Here is a 25,091-nt window from a genome sequence, read left to right on the forward strand (position 1 = left end):
GTAAACTACCCTTGATCCCTCGGGACCTCCGTCAGACCCGCACGTGACCTGCCGTTGATTAAATACAATGATTACTGAAAATACATGTTCGTATGTCCCTTTAAAAGCCATTTTTGTAATAGGCGCAGTTACACCATCTGGTGACAAGGGTGTGGAACATTATAAATGTACTAGTTCAGCCAGCTATTGTTGCCACTTTAGGGTGCAGAGACCACAAAACTCAAATACCTCCATAAAATCTTTTATGTATATGTCATATATTACTTGTAGATACCAATACTTTCATATACATTGGATAAAGCAACGATTTTCTTTTATATAAACCCCATGACATTCTAAAAACTTAGAAAATAAATTGATGTCCTTTAAATAATAAGCGAAAGTCCAACTTAAATAAATGGTATGTATTTTGAATTATTCAATGATGATTTCATGACGATTGATTAAACTGTTTACCAAGAGACTAAAAAGTACAAAAATAAAGTCACTTCCTCGAGTTGTAAGAGAAAATCCCTGTCTATCAAGTCGTCGTTGTCAAACGGACAAAATCATAAGCAGATAAGGGTAAACTCACCTGGGCATGTTAAACTTGGAAAAGAACGTCAATATACAAAATCATCAAACTAATATACATTTTTGATAAAAAGATGAACGAATTTTATTCATCATTAGAAGCAATATTCTAAACAAGATATATAATTTATTATTTACCTTACAAAAGAATACAATATATTTAGCCTATGCACAAGAATTAAATTAATATATTTACTACGTTGTATCAACACTGTTTTACTAGAGAACAACTCAACTGTGCACCCCTTGTAACAAAATTTTTCATTTCATATACGAATTATCCCTTAAAACCGCCACGTGTCATACAATCCAGGGTGCGATTGTGAGGGGTGCAAAGCGAAACCAATTTGCCTTTTGTGCTTTCCGCTTCTGTAACTGGCGAATGTCTCTTTCACACAAGTCCATAAATACACATGCGTGAGTAGGACATAAAACAATTGTTTTGTGAAGTAGGGTCGGAATGGAATGAGTAATATAATAATCCTGCTTTTGTACGTAAAAAACCATAGAGATCCCCTGATGTGTCATCGTTTTGGTATCAAGTAGGGATAGGTATAATACTATGGCTTTTTTCATTATTATTATACTAAAAAGGTACACGTATGTTAATACTGCGTATATTATATATTTAGAAAATAATAGTATCAGAAACTTTTTATCACTTATACATGTAAGGTACTTCGTTGGTATAGGTGTTAAAATTCCGGAAATATTTTCTGTCAATTGCAACGTTGTATTCAAGAGGTTAATTGAACGTCAAATTGGGCGCGAAAACTGACACATTGACAACGCGGAGTCAAAATGGCGGTTCGGATGTAAAACGCAGAATGATTCAATGGTACAATTTGTCGCTTTAACCCTCCGGTACGTTCAAATTAAATGGAGGTTAATTGATAGGTAGTTAACGGTGTAATTTCTTAGCTCCCGTAAAACGTGGAATATGGCCGTTTTGTGTAGTCTGCTGTGTATTTTATGCAAATTGGCCGCTTAAAAGAGGTTTTTCATTACTTTTTGCTAACGTGTTCCGTAATTATGCGCGCCTCAACCCGGAAATGTGAGAGCCCTTCTGTTTAAAGTCAGCTTCTATGAGCACACTGACTTAATTTATTAATCTAGCAAGCGTTAAAAACATCCAGTTATATTCCGTAGCTACTTGTAACAAAATATGAACCAAGTCAATTTATATATAAATTGATTATATAACACTTTTTTAGTAAATTAGAATTACGTGATCGTATTTTTGGATAGGTACTTGTTTAAGATTAGGGAATATTAAATTACTGCTTTACTTACCTGTTCACAAACCCTTGTGCCTACTAAAGACGTATTTGTTCTGTTTATAAACTTGAAATTATTTCTCAGAAATTTAACTCGTATATTTCACGATAAATTGGTGTTTATCGTGAAATCAGAATATAATTTTTTTTTACGTTTTCTATTTGTTTTCATTAAGAAGTTTGTTTCTTAGTTAGATATTGAAATTACTATAAATGCTAATTTACTGACTTTTTAAAACTATTATATACAGTATTATTTTATATGCGATCAAGTCTCAACGGGCCGCGATTATTACTATTCAATTATTATTATTATTATATCTATTATTCAATTGATAGGCCTGTTCCCAAACAACTGATCATATATTTTTATACCTATAAAAAACTAAATAACATAACTGAATGTTTACTAAAATATATATTGTTATTATAATGACACCAATGCGGAGCCGCTAAATATCAATATAACTAAAACATACAAACCTATTTTAACTATTATAATGGTTTATTACTTTCATTCATAAGAAAATGCTTGGTACGAAAAGGTTTATAAGATGTTTGGCGTTTTTATGAATAAAGGGCAAGTGTATCTTGACGTAGAGTAATATAACAAAAACAAATTTAGTGTGTTTGAATAATTTATATTTGTGAGGGTATTAATGCGTGTTCGATCAAATATGTAATGGATTTTTAGATTAAAAGCAATGTTCCGGTGCTAACGTACGTACAGATGTGACTTTCAATATGACGAAGTGAAGTAATATTTGCAATTTATCATACCTACTCGTACATATTTGATAGAAACTTTTAGCCGACGTTATATAGGACCAAATATCTTTTATACGGCTGATTAAAAGAACAAAAGCAGCTGAAATATTAGTTGTCATTAATTATCAAATAAAATGAATCATGTTGTCTGAAATAAAATTATTATTATTGTTATATTATTATTAATTTATTAATTGTAACATTATCATATTCTATTGATGAAGAATTATTTGTGTTATTAATGGTATTCTATAATGAATATTAAATATCGGATATCCGTACTGATATTGTAAATACGAAAGTGTGTCTACTTTTTCTTCAAAACTAAACCATCTACAACAATTCACACAGCACCATCTATTTTCAAACTAAGCAGAACTTGTATTATGAGTACTAGACAACTGATAGAGATATTTTATACATTATATTTAAGTACAAACATTATTTACATCGAAAATACCAAGACCAATGTAAACAATCATACTCATGTATATTTGAACGGAGCGTAGAATCGAACACGCGACAATTTCAAGTAAGGCAGTGTGCTCGTACGGTTAGCTCGACCAGTCAAAGGCGTGAAGATAAATTATGTGATGAGGACGGACATAGAGTATCTATTATATTTAAGACGCAGACGAAGTAGCTGGTAAACAGCCATATGCAATGATAAAAGCAACTTTATGCTTCTCATATGGGTCTATCATTACTTATCTCCAGTCAAGCTTTACTCCAACAGTATGATAAATACTAATACCGGAGTTGGATGTATCACCTACATGTTTACGCACTCACTACAATAACATATTTTAGCTAGTGTATGTTACGAATGTAGAAAATAACATATATTTTCATGAACCGTCTTAGTAAGATAAAGACACGTCTATTTTTCAATGCTTTTACGTGTGAATGGACTGAAAAGTATTATTAATGTTAATTTTGAACAGAGATAGATGTATTGTTTGTATAATGTATAAATGAAAAGGTTGTCTACCTTCTTAACAATACTTGTGTTGATTAATATGTGTATTAAAAACTTGAGTAGGTATCAAATAATTACAAACATTATACATAAGGTAAATGTAAGATTATTTTCTTTCTGAATAACAGCGATAAAAAATAATACACAATGACAATTATACACATACATCGTTCACAATAAGGCTGTTTATTTGCACAAAATATGACTATAAAAAGGCAGTACATTTCCTCGTTTTTAAAATAGTTGTTTTATACGTATAACTAGGTGCAAACGTACTTATACTAGTTCAAAACACCTTTTGTGGCAATAAAACTGTAGTTCGTATGTCTATATCGCACAAAAGTGCCGACATGGCAACACCATCAGAAACAAAAACCACAATCGATTGTAATAATAAGTAAAAAAGTAGTAATAATGCATAATTACGTGAAAGCACAGCTCGTGCCGTATTATATAGGGTACTTTACAGCTTAAGGGGAACCGACAGCTGCGTACCAATCGCATCTGCCAGCCCTAGCGAGCACACACGCCTGTTCACACACACGCACCCTTCCGCTAATATAGATTGCCGTGCACACAAACGAAACTTCGAGTCGTATGAATGCACACACGCGCACCCACCTTGCTCCTACAAACGTAGGGTGTTACCCCATTGTGACACCACTTTCAGGGCTGCCCCGTTAATATTTTTGTTTTTACTTGTTGAATGTGTTTGATGGATGATCGCCGATGATTGATCGATTCCCTTTAGAGTTGTTTTTCGTTATAGATTTACACAAAAGCGTAATCTTTCCGTTTACCAATTCTATTTTCATGTAACGTTCGGGAACATGTTGCGAATGGCTAACAAGCGATAATCGGATTTGTAACGACTGTTTTTCGGTTTTTAATTGTTTGATGAGAATTTGTATATATACGACGTATCTGACCTGGCAACACGATATGAGTTGGCTTTATATCAAACGTTTGAATTAGATTTATTGTCTACAGCAATTAATATGGGTTTTTGTCGTTACATTTAGTTGATGGGTGGCAATACTGCTAACCCTAGATGCAATTTAATCAGTTAATGTATCCCTCGGTTCTCCGGCTTTCGGTTTTATAACCTGCAATACTATGGCTTGCTTTAAAAGGCTGTCAGGAGTCTAACCCGAATTTATGGTGCTTTATTTACAACTCGCAGCGCGAGTCTTTTGTTTTTTTTATTACTCCAGTAATAACTGTCGGAAATTACTTAGGGTTTTTATCTATTAAATTCAAAAGTTCATAACAAAAGATATATTTTTATTAAAAGTTAATTTTGTGATTGTTAAGGTTATAAATGAAATATAAAAAGAAGTTATTTATAATATCTTTTTCTAAGCTCCTCTTTCAATACAGTGAATACAAGAACACAATGCAAAATCAAACGAAAGAAACATTGCAGTAATTATAACACGAAATACTTCGAATACCTTTCAAGAAGCAGAAACCCCGATATCAAATTGTTCAATACACAATATTGTCCCGAAATCTGATTCTTTTATACATTTTATTAGGTCTAATAAAAGTTCTAGAAAAGAATTATTACGTAACAATTGAATAAAGTTTCGTATTTATAAGGAATTTTTGCGAACAATTAGGTATAATAATAATATATTTATTGAATTAATTGTATAGCTTTAATGCACGCAATAGTGAGGCAAAAGCACACATGGTGGACTTACAACCTTGTGGCATTTTCCACCACTAAACCAACCGACCAAACATGCAAATACTATAAATTATATATCTTATTATTAATATTATAGACGCGAAAGTTTGTGCGTATGGATGCATGTTTGTTACTCTGTCACGGAAAAACTACTGAACGGATTTTTATGAAACTTTACAGTAATATAGCTTATACATCGGAATAACAAATATAAATTTCAAGCAGGTGAAACCCCGGGCACAGCTAGTAGTCTATATTTCTTTGAATACAATCTATATAATGAATAGAAATGAAATAAAAATGACTATATGTTACTTAAGAATCCACTTCTACTTCATCGTTATTGAAGTTTCACCTGGATTTATGTATGTTGAACTCAAAATATTATATAGACAATTCGTAATCCATCCGAAGTAATATTATAAATCCTACAATATGTCTATCTTTCTATCCGTGTGTTACCTTTTCACCAATATACGACTGAATAATGAAATTTGACTTGAAGATTATCGAATCTCAGATAGCATAGATAATTCATCTCAAGAAATATCACACCAATATCCCGAGAAACTATAACTATACATAAAACCCGGAAAAGGTACGTGGGCGATCTTTCGGTTTATCGCTATCCTTGATTAATTAAATTCATCTTTATCATTTTAGTAACATTAAAATTAGTCCATTAATTAGGTTTATGAAGGGTATTTACCGTAGTTGAGTTAATAGGAAAGTAAAATTGACAAAATAAAGACCATTTAGTTTGATCATAAATAAGGTTATTTTGAATTCACTATATATATATATATATTATAGACATAGACAGATTATACATTAAACAGATCATGGCATCAAATTATTAATTACATAATAATGATACAGTTCGACAAGACAATTATCACAGCGCCATCTAGTAACAAATAAAGCAAAGCTTGTACTCTGAATACTAAACAACTGACAGTATAATAATATTATACTGTCAGTTAAGTATATTATATTATACTTAATACTTTTTGTAAATAATGTTACATAGAAAACACTCATACTCATGAATACTAATGTTTATACCGTAATAGAAAACGAATCCGCGACTATGGGAAGAAAGACAATGAGCTAAACCACTAGACGACCGAGACCGTATATTTGTATACATTTTCATTCATAACGTTCTACCTACATACTTAAAATATTAGCGGCATGTACACATCTCATACAATATTACACTCTCGTTGTCAGAACAAAATGGGGCTGCCATTCTTGCATCTACGACAGCCCTATTCTGTTTTGTTATTAAAGTGAGTACTCACCTTTATGTAATATGTTACATTTCTTTATTTACACACACGGTTCGTGTCATTTAAATTTCGAATTGCTTTTATCTGACGTATAGGGTCCGTATGTTCTCTATCTATGCATAAGAACTTGACTAAAGCAAAGTAGAAAGTCGGATAATGTAAAAATTCTGTGACATTTGTCTTTATTTATTTTTTTCATTTACAATTTACAATACATAATTATGTATTGTTACTATTTACAAACAACTATAGGAAGTAAATGTCCACTGTATTTTTTGCATACACGATTTAAATATGGAATATTTACAAGAATAATATATACTTCCGCTTTTGTTCTAGACTTATCACTTAATAATATTTATTTGTTGAATATATTATATTACATTAGTTTAGTTTAAAAAACATAGTTGTTAATACAGCTAATATATAAAATGACGGGTAACTTTCCAGACAACTTAAGATCGAGTTTAGCATAAATATTGCCTTCTACTCGGTACATAAAAGTCTGTAAACTATCAAAACTTCTCATAATGGCTCACTTGAAAACTTTTTTTTGGTAAAACTCTAGTAGCAGTGAGAAAAAGTAAAGAACGCGCAACGGATGTCAAGCATCTCGAATAAGTGTTTTTATCGGTTCAAGTGTACTGTGAAAATGTTCATCACATATGTTAGGTAACAGTCTAAATGCTGCTTTAAATACTCACGTAATAAGAACATATATATTTTTTACAATTTTTTTGTATTCATTCAAGAGATTCATAAGTGCCTCTATTAAAAGATACTATTATTGAATGAATTGATCTTAACATATGTTACACATCGCACTCGTAGTACAATATTGAATTAACAGAAAATTTACATTGGAAAATCGTCTCTAAAATTTTATCATAATTCATGCAATGACATTGGCCACGGGAAATAGTTTGTTTTCAAATGGAAATATTAATAAATACAATAATAATTAGTAAATGATCAAGTGTAAATATTTAGTATTTAATTATATAAAATATTTATAAATAAACACAATAGAATTGTATTTGACGTTTTATTTTGTTAGATATAATATTAGTAGATCGAAATTGCATTTCAAATTTTATTCCAAATTATCTTGATAAAAAAACGTATAAAAGTTACCTTTACCTAATTTAATTTATTGTATTATGTACACAGAGCTTTTTTTATCAAAACACGTTTCGATCTGCTAAGATAGCGAATTAAATTTTAATTTACTTAAAAATTTAAAAATTCAAAAAGAAAATATATTTTTTTTTTTGTTTTTATTACCATCATAATTTTTTTTATTCAAAATGTTACGCGTCGTCAGTGTGTGCATGTTGTAAATAAGACGATAAAAATCATCCGTGTAATATTAAACTGTATATATTTAATATAAAATTCTGTGTTAAAAACATGATACAATCTCGATTGCTGTCAAAGGTTTACTTAATTAAAGGTCTGGTTACGAATAAAATTAAAACACGTACACCCCAGTGACTTGGTACGTGTTATGCTAATAAAACTGCAATTACGAGATAAGTTTGAAGATAGTGCATTGATAAAGTTATATCGTCCATATTATTAGAATAAACGTCCATTTAACAATGAATTCTGTGAACCAGCATTTTACGCAAAAAATAGTCTGATAAATGAATCTACATGTAAAACTTAGTGATGTAAAGGTAGCCTTATAATTACAATTTGGTACGACTAAAAGAGAACTGTACCGAAATTGGATAATATAAAATATCATTACCAAATGGATTACCAAATGGATTTAAAATCTACAAAGTCGAACGAGGCATCATCAGGCATTGAATGGAGTTCGGATGTAGCTTGGGAGCCTATTGTTGTCGCGGTTTGGTCGCTGAACAGTCAACACTAGGCTTCCAACCTATATCTGAACTCTATTCAAAGCCTGATGATGCCTCGGTTGACTTTTTAAATTTTGTGTAATAGTTTAGACGAAACCGAAAAGATAAATACAACGACTTATATTATTTAGAGACACTTGTAATTTCTAGATCCATTCTAGTTATGAGCAGCAATACATTGTCTATGTCTGACACGTACGTTTTAATTTAACAAAGAAATTAAACTTGTCTATTTTTCTCTATGGTATATAAAAAATATGAACTTAATCAAGTCAGAGCACAAACAGCAGAAACTTAACAACATTTTCGTGACCCATCTGCTTAGCGGTTACAAGTTTTATTTCCCCTAAAGAAGGTTTAATTTACAAAACAAAGTTAGGTCAATTGACTTGTGAGTGTACCGAATTCTGGGCAGTTATTTATTTTGCTCTCATCTGATTATAGTGATAGTAGTAAGACAAGTAGATTATCATTATAAATTTATTTCATACTTGAATAAGTTTTAAATACTTATATTGAAACAGTTATAAATATAAAACACAGTTAATACGTCAAACAGACTAAGGACAAAGTCAGAGTCGTGTCTTATCGTCATTTAAAGAGAATGATAAAGATCGTGGAAAGTGACAATACAATCTTCCGATATGAGTGCGGGTCTTATATTGTGAATGAATGAATAAAATTATTATTAAAATAGTCTTAAAAATAATAAAAGTAGAAAAACACGGTCAACTTAACCACCATCCAGCATTAGCAGTGGTAAACAAAATTTTAATCTGCTATAGTGGTGATAATCTATATATCTACATTATATAATATGACTAGTACTTTAATTTGCCGCTTTACTAAACTTTATTAAAAAAAATCTAACTAATATTTTTTAATTTAATTAATTGACACGCAAAACGTAATGTTGTTAAATTTTCGGCCTGTACACAAAATTTAATTGTTTTGCATTATTAAAAAAGCACAGATTTTTTGTTTTCTTTTTATTATTATTCACATGCAAAAATACAATGGTAAATTTTTCTGTATACAAACATTTCCCTAATTAGGTCGGCCCCATGATTTTTCACGTGCACCCAACGTGTTTTTGCCACCGACAATTTCATGAGTACCGCACACTGCGGTTAGCGGGACAAATTTAATTCTGATCCCTTCATTTGCAAACGGGGCCCGCAAAAAACAAGGGATCAAGGTAGCCGAGTGTATTTGGTCGAAAATTAATAGGTAACTTATGTTAAATGGCTGATTTTAAAATTTTTTTCCAAAGTAGACTTTATATAAGTTGTCGGGTACCTATGTCTCATCAATTTGCCGTCAAGTTTTAAAACTATTTCGGTGGAAGGGTGAGTTAAGGGTGTGAAATTATAGGATATGGAGTTATTCAAGTCCTCGGGAATGGCAATACATGAGGTTTTAGAAATACATGGTTGCGTCACATCCATGGTGTTATTTACATATGTATACAGTCGATCTATTAGAATACCTATAAATGTCGGTTTCAACTTACCATCGTAAGTTATTTATATATATTAGTGATAATTGATGAGTTCTTATTAATATCTGTAAATAATAGAAAATCTTTGTCTTGACTACAAGAAGATTCAAATTGTTACGTAACTACATAGGTACTACTTATTTTTTAAATTATAGTATGAAAATAAATTATAAACGGAACATAGAAACGTAGAAATTCATTTCTGTTACAAGAAAAGTACAATCAGTTGCAATGCAATGCAAAACAAACTTAAAATACAGCATAAAATCAGGCCAATATTAACATTAGGTATAATAATAGTACTTCATGACATTAATCGGAGTGTCAACAGTTCAAATTATCGAATCGATCAACTATTATCGAAATGCCGAGTCACATTTCGGCAATAACTCGGCCCATGGGGTTCTGCAGATGTTAAGGCTGTGACATTTGGACGCATTTGTTAACGTCACGGCTTTGAAACACGGTCTTTAGGGATTAAATCCAACTGCAGTCGGTTCGATTTTAGAACCAAAAAAAGTGGAATTCATAACGGTTGTAGGTGACAGGGATGCTTAAATGTCGATATTTTCAAGCTCTAAAAATAAGGTGTAGTTCTCAATTCGGCTGTATTCTTATGAGTATCACATAATCTGCGATTTAAACAAAAATTTACTCTATACATTTCTTATTGTCGAGAATGATGTCGATTGTGTGTTTTTAACATGGAAAATCCTAAGTTTTACCCATTCTTTCTTCTATATTCCAATAGTATGCGTACATCAATTTCTAAGTCGTTAATCCATCAAGGTCTAACAAAGACACAAACAGCACGTTTATAGTATATTAGTGCCAAAGAACTATGTTAACTGTTTCAGTTTCATGGAGTGTTTCCTAAACTAACAGCCCGCTGCATTGCGGCTTCCCATAAGTCCGCACGCAATGCATTACTGCAGAACTAAATAAAGTTATTATCACTTGAATAGAATACTAGTCTTTGAATTATGCGAATATGTATAAAAAAGTATAAATATTTTAAATATTGAAGCCAAAGAATTTTCGTAGAAGGAATAGAACGAGAGAAGCTCGGTCTATCTCTTCTTATTTTTAATAGATCTTTATTTACATATTATTATTTTTAGTATGTTAGTTTATTTTTTATTATAACATATAATATATAATCTATAGAAATATTACAAATATATCACTATTATCAAAATTTGATAATTACGTTCCTATTGCAGGTAATAATAATACACAATATTATCTCTTAACATACTTTAGTCAAAAATAAATTAAATTAGAAATTATTTATTTGAGTACAATTAGTAATGTGCTAATTACATAAATAGAAATATAGATAGATTTATACAATAGGTTACTCGAGAACTGCGTACGCAACATTACTGAACAAAATATTAATAAAAAATACATTTAGGCTGTTAGTATTGTGCAAAACGTTATTTATATTCATGTAAATTGTTACTGTCAGTGTAAGAGAAGTATTTCAGTCAATTCATTACTACAAACATTTTGTACATTAAATATTAAAATTTCATAACTTCACAAACAGCAGGCAGTAACCGCTGTCAAAACTTCTCACTTAAAATCGCCGGTGTTTCCAGCTTTTACAATTCAGTATACGCCAAATTATATCCTATTACCAGCGTTTTCCGACTGAATTTGCACGCCGGTTCTCATGCCGAGAAACTTGAAAATGGAAAACTAATGAAATGGTATTCTATACTAACTCGTTTACTTCGATTAATCCATGCGATAAAATGTTGAGGAATGCCAATTCTTTTATTAAACTTTATGCAGTCATATTTTTTAAAAACACAAATTCGAACGCCGCATTTAAATCGCGTGCTTACTTACTAGTGCTACTTTTACAAACACGAGAGCACTAGAATGTATATATTCAGCAAAGCTACAATGTTTCAATTTTTCTATCACGCGAACGGAAACGGCGAAAATTATTCGCATAGCGACGAACTCCAGTTTTATTACGAAAGGATCATTTCTAATTTTCCATACTGAATTCGAAATTTAAACGATTCTCATTTCGCATCCGTGATTGAAAATTGTCTCTTGGTTATAATGAGTTGAAAAGTGAAAAATTAAAAGCCTCAAGAGAGACGAAGTTACGCAGTGCGAGGGAGACAGTAACTGTCTCTCTAACAGCCAATATCCGGTCGATCAGCTGTGCCAACGGAAACAGCTGGCGACTCCAGCCAGTTCGTCATTCACTGCCTATATTTTTTTAAGTGACTAACGACTTTCGCCGGTAACGAATTTGAGGTAGATATTTATGAGTTTCATACAAAAAATAAACAAAAAACAACTTTTTTGTTATATGTACGTGATTCCAATTTATTATTTCTTTTAAAGAAAATATTCAACCATGCTATTCCTTAAATCCAACCAACAAACCGAGAAAAAATAAATAGAAACAGATTGTGTTTGTACCTCGTAGGTATGTGCGTATCTTGGCCTGTGCCATGTTAATTATTTACACAATAGCGCAACGTGCCTTTCGTGCATTCTATTCATAGGGACAATAGGGTTGAAATTGCAATACTATAATAGAATACCAACAATATACTAACTACATTATAATTAAGTGGTGTCCCTAAATCTCTGTGCTGCATTTACGAAGGTTATTCTAAAAAGCTTATTTATTAATTAGTTTGAGTTATATACTCTTTTGTTTATTGCCTGGTGGATAGTAGTCATACGTATTGGTATAGTTTGATTCTAATATATTGTAACTTATGCATATTATACAAGTATATTAGTATAAGTGATATAATCCTATATTAACTTATTTATTTATACATGTTGTGTTGTATCTGCAAATTGATAAAATTATGTGCTTGAATGAAAGTGCTGTTAAACTAAATAGAAAATTAGAATTAAAATAATACTCGGAAAATCGACGTTTCATAATGTGATATGGCTTCTGAAGGATAAAAAAAAATTCAATACTAATACTGTAGTATTACAGTTAGTAACAATATCACTAATATATGATAACAACTAATAAACTTATTAGAAAAATCGTGGCGGCTTACATAAGAGGGTAGATAATTGTATCTGAATGTCAACAGACGCGATTATCAACTGTTTTATTGGCGAGTGTTCCACAGATTAGAAAAAGGTATCATACCTGCCGCCCTTATGCAGATAACAATTTCGATAAAAAACATTAGTGGTATGTAGGCCACACCTGCTATCCAATCATAATTATAATCATGTACGTAGTAATAATAAAACGGATAATAAAATAATCACGAAATATTGCCTCAACCAATACACGGTACACACAGACACTAGTAACACGCGATCGGGCGAGTGTTTTCGAAGATACGCCTTAATATATACACATTAGGCTATTTTTTAGCTTATAATACGCAATCAAGTATAAGCTGAAAAATAGCCTAATATATATCAGTTATAAGTACAGATATATAGATAGCCTTTGTACAACTACCCTATTTCAGTCAATCGTAAAACAGATATGTAAGCTGTATTTATATTGAAGAGTAATATATGGTAGTGTGGCATACATGGTCCTCAGGAATGACAACGTATGAGGATACCCGTCTTTTATGGTCAGATCTTCATGTGACACTTATATAGATACAGTTCTCAAATCCAATTATTTCACAAATTGTATGTAATCACAAGTCTGTCAAATTGAAACTCTTTTATTAATAATAAATAAATTGCAACCGCGTCATATAATCACGCCCTTAAACAAAACTCAAACACAGTATAAATACAATAAAACTTTTTTAATTTGTCACGTCCATTTGTTATCCAATAACAACGTCGAGAGTTATTGTGTTTTCTACTCAAAAAAACCTAAATTCTAAAATTAATTTAGTACAATACGCAATAAACATGCGAACACAAGTCTTTCAAATACAAGCATCTGTTATCAACTGGTGTTGTGAACAGATGTTGTTTTCAAACAAAAGTAATCATACGAAACACACGAAACACTGATCGTTATATACTCTGTCCTCTCTTGTGTCTACGGTGTATACGGGTTTATATTGCGAGCGTGATTGCTGCGATTAACATAGTATAAACTTACAATAAAAAATCAAAATATATTTGAACGTAAAAACCAAAATTCAATTGTTCTTTAAAATATAATGTTAAATCACATCTTCAGGCTTACTCCCTTTACTAATTATATTACAATCTGCACAGATATTTGAAAATAACAAATATTCAAACTATTCAATGGATATTAAAGAAATATAATTAATTTTAATTTATTACATTGAATTTACATCAAAAATCCATACACTACACAGATAACAGTATCTAAGGTAAATGCTAAAATGACAGTTGTTAAGCTACAGCTGGCGATATGTACTGCAAAACCGTAATGTGTGTGGTCACTCTAGCTAACAACTGACACTTATATACCTACGTAAGCGACGTTCGTGATTTGAATTTCGTATTACTTGCAAAGTTGAAGATGCGTCGTATTCATACTTCCGTATACAAGTACCTTACTTTGTGTTGTCGTTTCATAGTAAAGTTCTAATTTCACTGTTTCATCTGTTTGTTATATTTTCACGACCAAGCTGAATGGATTTTAATAAAAAGGATGACGGTAGGTTGGACGTAGTTTGATTGTCTCATTAGGAGAGGAATATGCGGGTAAACGTTGCTAAAAATATGTTATTTACATTTCTAATTACTATAGATAGTGTTAAAGTGCATCAAATGCATAAACCTGCAGCGTTGTAAGTGTTTAACATTTTCTCTCCGTATATCATCAGCACATAATATTAAAATATATTTTAAAACTATAAAACATTAATCCATAATTTCTGTATTAAAAAGATTGAGTGGTTAAATCTCGAAAAGTAACGTGCAAAAGTACCAAATTATTGATATATTACGTAACCAAATGTACTTTAGAAAGTTCCAGATGAATATTCCCGTGAGAACAGGCTCACTCGAAGGGAACTGGGAATGGGGATATCTCACATTAACGAGTACAGGCAAACTTGGTTGGTGTTACGTTTCACTGCGTTTTCGCTTACAAAATTCCGTAAAATTTATAACGTGAGCATACTGCGTATTCTGTAATGAATGAAAATAAAACTATGTTTTTTTTTTGTAACACATTTTTTGTATCTTATCTTTAATAAAGCCAATTTTCTTTTCTATAACAAGTTAACCTTATGACTTGAAAATCGATAAAGATATGTTCTCTAACCCAATTCTACCTAAATTACAGTTAAAATAAAAAAAATTGTATATGTTATGTAAAAAAAACAATTGTTGTTTATTCAACATAAACAACGATTGTTTGAACTTGGTCACTTTGCATATCGTAATCGAAAAAGAACGATTTATTTTTATATATTACTGTAAAGAGGACTATATAAAACCTATGAAACCCAAAAAATTCTAATTACAAATCACAGATTGAAATGCTATGTAAAAAATGAACTCAATTATCCAAAAGCATTTCATATTCTGAACGAAAACTTCCAAAAATACCTCCTAATTGGACTATTTAGCTTAATTAAGCGGGAATTTATTTTGCACACTGTCGGAATTTTAATTTCTTACAAAACAAACGCTCCGAGCGCAACCTCTTTTACTGTTGAAAAAAAATACTTTATTCCGTAATATTTGATTCGATACTAAAAAGTTGTCGCTTTAAAAACAGATTACAGTCAATATTATAATGAGGTTCACATTAAATTCTTTATTTGCCATTTCAATACTGCAGACTTGTGTTTTAGTGCTGCTTTATAAGACGTAAAGAATTAGGAATAAAAAGAATCTCACGCTTCAATCTCGTTTAATCTTTACGCTACGAAAATCTTGAGACACTTCTATTGAAAATGAACACACAAAAACCGTTTATTCTAATCATCAACTATTTACATACTGATTTTACATCTTCTTTCTTTTTTCTCCACAGGTAAGTTTGCCGAGAATATTGCAACCTCAAATTACGTCTGGCATCCCGGGCCGTTAAGGTAAATAGATTATTAAAAAGTAGATAACATTTTTGGCTTTCAATTTCGTTTCCTCTCTGTTGCTGAAAGGAAAATTAATAATGGATGTATATGCAAATGTCCTTGGTCCATCCATCGTGAAGAACAAAAATGCGCATATTTATCTTCATGTTTACATTTAGTTTTAGTTTTACAATATTGTGGTTTATTTATTTATTTAAAAAAGTTTGTAGTAATATAAAGTTACAGATATTAATAAATTAGCTTGACAATAAACAGCAACTTCTTTTTGTACCACAACAATCGAAAATACCGTATCTACATTCAAACCAGACAAGAAACCCAGACAGTTTAACAGAGAAATAAACTTTTTAGAAATAAATTTTGGAGAAAATATCGTATCATATAGATAAAAATTATCAATGAGCTTTCCTCCACGTGATTTAATGATCACGTGGAGGAACAACAACATAGGATATATTCAATTTAAAACTGATCGACGTAGACATGTAGCTTTCCTTCATTATTTAAGATTTCAACTATAATAATAGCATTACTGATCTTTGTGGTGTTTAAACACTGTGCTACAAATTATGGTTCTAGAATTTAGTAACACATTCATATACCGGCTGTTTCAAACTAAAGTGATAAATTATAACTTTCAAATCAGTCGTCACCCAGATACTCCAATTATCCATCTCCTACCACCCCCTCCCCCAAGGGTTCCTAATTGCTTCCAATTACTACCTTGTCAACAGTTGCGGTTCAAATTCTGTTTCCATTCGCAATCAGTACTCACAGATTGTCCTACAGAATCTGTAATGTTTATTAAACAATTAACAATGTTTACTTTGAACTTAGATAACTAACTTAAGTCCAAAATACTGTTGCGTGACTGATTAAGACTAACGAATGTAGTGTAATACTCTTGACATATTTATTTACGTAATGATATAAATTACAACGGATCGACTACGGTAATGGCAGACATTGTTAACAAACGAAATTAATCTGATAGACAACGGTAGGCTCTGTCCATTTCTGTTTAATTGCAGTATACTCGACAAATGTGGGCAAGAGGTTAGTTACGTTCCACATCTCTGTAACCACAGATTTAATACTAGCATCTGCTTAAGATTTTGTCTGCGTGACCATAATTTACTGATGTAAAAAGTGCCCAATGTATTTCTCAAATGCTACGTATTTATGGACGAAATTTCATGCTTTTATTTATGCCGGTGATACAAACATTTATTATTAGTTAGACTTATAAAAACTGTCTACAATACGTCTATGCATGTTTTTAGATATCCAAAGTTTTTTTTTTTTTATTAAATTAAATCTCGAAATGTTCATAATCACAGAGCCACGCATCACAAATTCGATTTGTAGACGATCGTTTAGATTCATTACCTACAATTTCAAATTTAGATCTTCTCAGAATTTTAATGGAGGCAATTTATGGCGTCGTGTGACGTTATCGCTGCCAGCGTAATCGCCTTACTCGCGAAAATAATTGTCTATAAGCTATAATTAATATTACTGGAGCGAAATTGTTAATGAAAGCGCTTTTGAAAGCGCTTCAGGGTGTCAGCGGAGAGCGCGCTGTGAGCGATACTCGGTGGTACTCGTGAGCGGCGCGGGATTACGTCACGTGACTGGGGTGACGTGACGTCATCATTCGGCCTTTGTACGCTGATTGAGGCTAATTACGAAGTCAAACTACATAGTATTTGGTTTAGTTTGCATAACGCTGGAACTGGAATAATAAATTAAACATCGAAATCGCGTTTAGCCATCATTCTGCTATTGCGTGGTTTTGACAACTTTCGGAAAATGTCAGTCATATCATGTTACATATTTACCTAACTGTTCCATGTATAGATATTATGAATATTAATTTACTAGCTAAAACCAGTATTAATGGTTTACAAAGGGATTGAAAGCTTATCATTTTCAAATATACACTAGAAGGTTCTGTTACCAATATACCCCAATATAAACTACCAAGTAGAATAATAAATCAACGACGACGATACCATTTAAGTTTAAACTTGTCTTCTACTGCCTAAAAGTTAAATATAAACTAATGATTACACAACATACAGTGACTCCTAATTGCTGATCCTTAAGATTATGTATTTGAATCTAGTTCTTCTGCGGAAATACATAAGTAACATCAAAAGTTACCAAGACCACATGAAAATACACAATGTAATTTCTTTGAGACTGAAACCGCACTCTAACGAAACGACCACCGTTTCCTGTGCTACTATTTCTTGATGGCACAGATGAGACATAAATTATTCTAGTACTTACTATGTATTATATATCAAGGCTCTGTGACGTATCTCCCTTGAAGACATATTATGATTAATGAAGGATTATCGCAACATGACAATTCATTGTTTAATCCACGTTTATCTGTCTGGTAATGGGTCATTAGTTTCATTACGTATGTCAACGGTGGCGCTGTGTACGTTGCGGTTAGATCATTAGCGATGTTCGGTCTATGGTAGCCTCGATATACGTGTAAGATAGACCTATAAAATCTCGATGTGTGTCCAGGTGTTGCAGATATGAGGAAGTGTAAAAATTTGTAAAAATATTTGCTATTTTCCGTTCCGTGTCTATTTTTTAATACATGTATGGTAGGTGTAATTGTGTCAATCTGTGTATATTGAATTTTTTTTAAAAAATATATTAACATTTCATTCAAATTTTACTATTAGCCAAATTTATAAACTTTTAACATCATTTTATTAATCATTTATGTTGATTGCTCATATTATTACTATATAATTAGCATTAGTGTAGGAAAAGAAAAAATATGTAGGTATATAATATTAATAAATTGTAGAAATAAATTTTTGATCTTTACAAAAATATCTAACAATTTACTAATCAGATCCAATGCTAGCGATGAAATATTCTGTCTACATACACTTTTCATGTAAAATTCATCTGTTTATCTAATAAAAAGCTATCGGGAAAATAATATAGTTTATTAGTATATTACGGTCTGTGATACGGGCGTCAGTTCACTTCATACATTATTTATTTATACAGGACGAGAAATTTACATTTCTCGGGTTTATTGAACAAGTTTTATATCTTGTCATTCAATATTAAAGATTATACGTCGCCTGTAGAATTTTCCGAGACTCCTGAAGGGGATTTTGTGGGGAGTTCTCGTAAAAATTAAGCTTGTTTTATGAAGCCGAATTATGCGGGAAAGTTTTCATTAAATATGGACAATGAAACGCGGCCTTCTAAGTTACAGGCTTGTTCTTACGTGACGGGAAACCGGCGGGATTGTATGACGTAAAATAAATACAGGCCTTTTTAGTATTTTATACTTTGGATTGGACGTGCAAACTTGGTTTCGTTTTATGATTTCTACAGACGCACATGAAACCGAATTGTAATATAAATACAAGAAAAGAAAATTAAAGAAGTTAATTTTTTATTGCGTTATATTTGTTTTTGTTTTTTTTGCTAGCGATTTGTACAATTCATACACGGTACAATTCCTTGTTTCAACTGACTTATGTTTTTACTTAGTTTTCAACAGATTCAGAATTTTTAATCATTCTTATATATTAAATCTCACATTTAACCAACACCAATTCCCTCTTGAACGATATCGATTTTTAGTAAAACAAAATCTTAAATTTCGAAAGAAAGCTTTACAGTTAGGAATAATGTAGGTACAAATATCAACGACCTTGCCCTTATAGGAAGGGACATGTGTATTCGATATTTCGCAGTGTCCAAATACCGTTCAATGGTCTTTGCGATATTACTGAATCATACAATTTTCAACTCTATATCTATAAGCATATGTATTAGTGTAACTTGTTATCTGGTTATGTAGATAAACGGACGGGTTACTTCCGTTGGAATCCTATAAATCCATTGGACATGGCAATAGTATTCGTAGTACCGACGCTGATGAAATGCTTCTACGATGGGGTAAATTTCTACCATTACGGGGTAAAGGAATAGTGACATATTTATATAGGAGTGTAACGAATAAGATATTAAATATGGTTAAACAATTTAGTACATATATTCATTACATTAGAACCTTTATCCGACTTCGAATAGATTTTACAATTATTAGAAATCATTATATTTTTAATGCTATATTTATATTTGTATTGTTCCAATAAAAAGTTTTAAGTTTATTCTCTATTAAATACTTTTTCGCCTGCTATTCTAGATCCCTATCTAGAGATCTGTAGAGATATACCCTAGTATAAGTCTAGGTTGACGCATTGTCAATTGTTCATCACGATACGTGATGAACGAGTTACTTAATATACCCTCATTTCGATCGGCAAATTTAAATCCATCATGAGCAGAGTCGAAAACGTCATCCGTCTAATTAAATGGGTTTGTTGTCGTTGTTTCTCATCACAGAAGAATTAGTTTAAAATTTGAATATAAACTTGCCTTGATATACACTCTATTAAGTGTTATCTTTCTTCCGAAGGTATATCTTTTAGTTGACTTCCTAGAATGGCATTCGCGTACTGTAGTCGAGAAACGGACGGACAAACGACCGTCGTTCCAGTGAATACTGCACTAAATTTGTCTGCGCGTTGACAGTTTGTATGATTAGTCCGGGGAAACGTATAAACTAAGTAGTTACAGGTAAATCAAGACGCTTATCTAGAATTTACTCTATGTTTATAAACATAGAAGAGAATATTCAGTGTTATTTATGAATGTAGATATCTGTAAGAGCAGAGGAGAGCCGAAACAGAGATAGATGGACTGTGTGAGAGTCGATATGGCAAAAAAGAAAGTGAATAACGAGATGATTGCGAACAGAAATGTACGGAATAGAAAAAAACACTTTATGTAGACCCCAAATGATGTATAAGAAAATGGAGATCATGATGATGTATTAAAACTAATCGTATCTCATGTCTTTATCCATTTGATTACGGATAAAAAGTTTGCTTTGTTAATTTATAATATTATCTATGGTGTGTATATGTGTAATGTATCTATGGTCTAAATTTAATTGGAAACCATTCGGTAGTTTTGCATAAATTACCAATCTAATGAAATATTACATACTTACAAAATATTTATACAATATTACGGATTAAAAATGTATCGACATAATCGATTGATATTTGAATTTATTATTTCTATATTTCTTATTTTCATCAAGCGAGCGAACTTTAAAAAATTACGTATGTTATGTAATATCTTAGTCAATTCCAATATTTTTTAATGGAACGAAGTTTAATGCCTTTGAGATTTTCCTGTCCTGTTTGAAATCGGTTATATTTTAAATGTTAATGTTTTACATTTTAGGATATGGATCTGCCACTAACTTATTCTACTCTACTTTCTCTCAACTTACCCAATTTCTCCTAACTTTGGCACTTGATATATTATTAATTACGCTGTACCTACTCCTATACTGACGTTAATTTATTTAAAGGTCGTGGAAGAATCGAGTAATTTCTAGTTTCAGATAAATAATGCACCGAAATTAGTACGTGTTACCCCAAAATAATAAATAGACTTTGCTTCACCTAACGCCTACTAGTCGACCACAATTCGAACCCTCGCATTTCCTCTACGCCTTTACGTTTCAATTGTCCTCCTGTAATACAAGGTAATATGCACTTTACCTCCACTGACAGAAAGTATATTTCTGCAAGTTTGCCAGACTGATTTACAACAGTTCGGAAAACCTTTCGAGGTTCCGTAATCTGCTTCGACCCAATCGCAATTAATGGGGTCCCAACAGCACTGCGAGAGTACGTCACAAAGATGTAGGATTACTAGATAACTTACAAAAAATACCACTATTATTAACCTACTAATAACAATCTGGTATGCTTTTGGCGAATATTCTATGTACTTCAGTACTTTATCGTAGTAACATTATTGACATTTCCAAACATTTTTGAACCACCATGTAAATTGAACATTATTACAATAAGCTACAAGTGTCGGTATTTATAATTTTCCTGCGAAATATTTATATTATATTTTACTGTACTTTCTTTCGGTGAACTCTGAAAAGCTGTTTTTATATTTGTTAGTTGAAGTAAAAAAAATATATTTTACGTAATTTACAAGAATTTACTAAATAAATAATGGAGATGTTAAATGTGGATTACATGTAAATAACAAATACGCTTACAAATAAAATAATGATGCTGATATTAGTTCGCTTCTTCTATAATCTTTTATTTGTCGCATAAATATATTTCAAAGAAGACGCTTCCAGTATCCTAGCTTAGCTATCTTCGCTCCTAAGCAAGGAACCTCTCCCGGAGATTTGTCGGTACAATGGCATACAATTTTCGACCATTGTGGTGACCTGAGCTACAAGGATACAAATGTTCAACTTAAATTGGGTTTTCCTAACAATATTACCGATTGACATTACTTTGTACAGAAAGGAATTGCTATAAATTTGTTTCTTTTAAGCATAATGTCATTACAGGTAATATTTTTTATGAGAATCCTTTAGGTTTTAACAGGTTTTATACACAATCTTTCTTTTTAATAGATTCTCTTCATGTAGAAATATCTATAAATATAATTGTGTGCGTCAATGATTCTTTATTCAATTTTAATAAAGAGTGGCACGAGGCAACGTTTTAAAAATAGCGGTATTTGTAACAAAACTTAAATTTTGAAATAACTTAGTGAGCATCGAGATCTAGTGCCATCCGACACTAATAAATAACTGTATGTTTTGTTTCTGACTGAATCTCCGATGATTAAAACACCAACAAGAACCCAATTTAATAACTCAATGCCATGGACTGAAATACCTACCAATTTATTGCTCTTTCTTTTTGTGACGAGATCGTTATCCGAAAAATTGGTAGATTAAAAAAAATAAGTAGGCTATTCAAAAGTACTTAAATTAAAGTTTTTTTTAAATTATTTAATTTTTATATATTTCGCTCACCACAACGTCGACAGTTGATGATACTTCTTACCACACCATCTAAGATGACAGTTGGAAGTTACCATTACTAATATTCCTATTTCAAATAGCAAAAGCTATACATTTTATATTCATAATCAATTATCAATCTTATCCTCTGCTGATTGTGCAAGCGAATCATTTGTTTACCTTAAGTTTAATTTCACAGAAACAATAACATTTTACCCATTCAGAGCTATAAATTTCGTTCGTCAGTCCGCAATTTGTACAGGTATTATTTGAAATTGGATCGTTTATTGTTTTCACTGCAATTGTTACATAGATAATAAGGAAATAGTTTAACAAATCGATGTAAAGAGTAGACTCATTTTATTTATAAGGTAAATTGATACCAGCTTTACACGGCTGACCATGGTCCTGACTACCATATCCGGAGTTATAATCGTGGAAATCAATGTGTATTCTATTATTTATGTATAGTTTACAATATCTACAATATATACAGCTTTACAAAGGTTGCAGGTTACTTATGTACATTAAAAAAACCACATTTAGTTCTAATGTTTATACTAACATAGAAGAAAACCTCAGAACTGTCGGTTTTCTGTCTTATATTATTTTGCAATAAAACGACTCCATAAAATACGCTCTGAATTTACAAAAATATCGTATAAACGCTATACAATCAAATTAAGAACATCCTTTATTTGAAATCGTTGTAGAAGCTTGCTTAGTCCAGTAATGTAACATTCATTACGAAATCGCTAACAGAGACATTAATGCACTAATTACAGCGTAGGACGTCCTACATCTACGATGCTATGGATATTGGCGATTCAGATGCGTAACTGATTGCTTATTGCTTACGATGAATCTATACGCTTGCAAATTGAGATGCTGCAACAAATACATTGCTGCATCGTCTAAATGCTAGCAGTCTCGTTATCGAGATACGGGAAACAACTAAGCGTATACCTTAATGTGACATGAATTCAGACATTTGTTTGAAAAAAGACTAAAATTTGATTTATTAATTAGAATAATAGAATAGAAAGATAAAACAGTAATGCATTATATTAGTACACTTAAATTATATATTACGTATGTCAAAGACTACCCATAATTTAAAAAAAAAATAGTTTATTGAGTAATTGTAAATACAGTGTTAAGTTTTTTTTTTAATATATAATATATCGTTGAAGACGATAATAAACACTAATCTAGAATGTGACGTTTGTTCTAAACATACAAAAGTAAACGATCAAAATGACAAAACATTTACAGCGATAGCAAACCCTTGAGGATAAGGCGCGAAGTCTATAAGAAAGTTGGTGCCACAATATAATTAACAATGAAGTTTCTTATCTTCCCCTAATTCATCCAACAGCGCCTTGACATTGTCTTTCTCTTTTGGATTTCACGGAAAAATAATTGTATTTACTGGGTAGGAGTTAGGTTACAATATAAGAAAAAAATATTACGACAAAATATCATAACCTAAATGACAGTTACATAATATAACTGTGATATCTAATAAAACTAAGTTTATGTTTTTGGTTGTCAGTACTCAGCTTGATATTGTATTACGGAAACAGGCAGGAAAAATACTCAAGGATTCTATAATTTTATTACAGGAATAGATATTGTAATGAACAAGGAAATTGTTAATATTAGTCAACGAGCACGTGCTAACCTGTGTTATAATTCCCAAAATACGAGTAGTAATTAGGGACCTGCGAGAGTGGGTACAAATAAACCCGTATTATATATATATTGCTGTAATCACACCCTGTACGGTCTTTTATAGAATGACCTGGGGACTGTAAATCTAAGTAATTTATGGTTTATCCAGAATACACAAATTCCGTACACTATCTTCATTAGTTTGACTGGCCTCCCAATGTGGTAATTTCGGATGCACCATCGCATACCCAATGCAATCGAGCCAACACTGTCACAGGGGACTAAACCCAGCTCTGTAATGTATTGCCAACGTTTGCATCGATCACGTAAATTCCTCCTACAGGTCAACGTATAGGGAATTAAATAGATAGGCTTTTCGTGATGCATTTCGAGGCGTACAATGACTACAAAATATATTTTTCTATTTAGCTGTTTTCTAATTGTTATCGATTTTTATATATTACTGAAAATTGTACTTAACATGGTAAGTAAATATAGATATTTATTTACTATGTTAAATATATAGACTATAATCGAACAGT

At 31.4% G+C, this 25,091-nt stretch overlaps 1 protein-coding gene across 7 annotated transcripts in view; it reads left to right on the forward strand.

The window, feature by feature from the left end:
* Positions 1–25,091, forward strand: part of LOC131842237 (brain tumor protein) — a 459,207-nt gene that overhangs the window by 427,445 nt on the left and 6,671 nt on the right. The window contains exon 4 of one of the 7 annotated variants that reach the window (XM_059190775.1): positions 15,896–15,953. The exons of the other annotated variants lie outside the window; for them this stretch is intronic. The gene's annotated coding sequence lies outside the window, so the exon portion shown is untranslated. The remainder of the gene's footprint in view (positions 1–15,895; positions 15,954–25,091) is intronic. 7 annotated transcript variants of the gene reach the window in all.

This window comes from Achroia grisella, unplaced genomic scaffold, assembly GCF_030625045.1.
Source record: "Achroia grisella isolate CSIRO2021 unplaced genomic scaffold, CSIRO_AGI_Agris_v1 utg215, whole genome shotgun sequence".
Lineage (NCBI taxonomy): Eukaryota > Metazoa > Arthropoda > Insecta > Lepidoptera > Pyralidae > Achroia > Achroia grisella.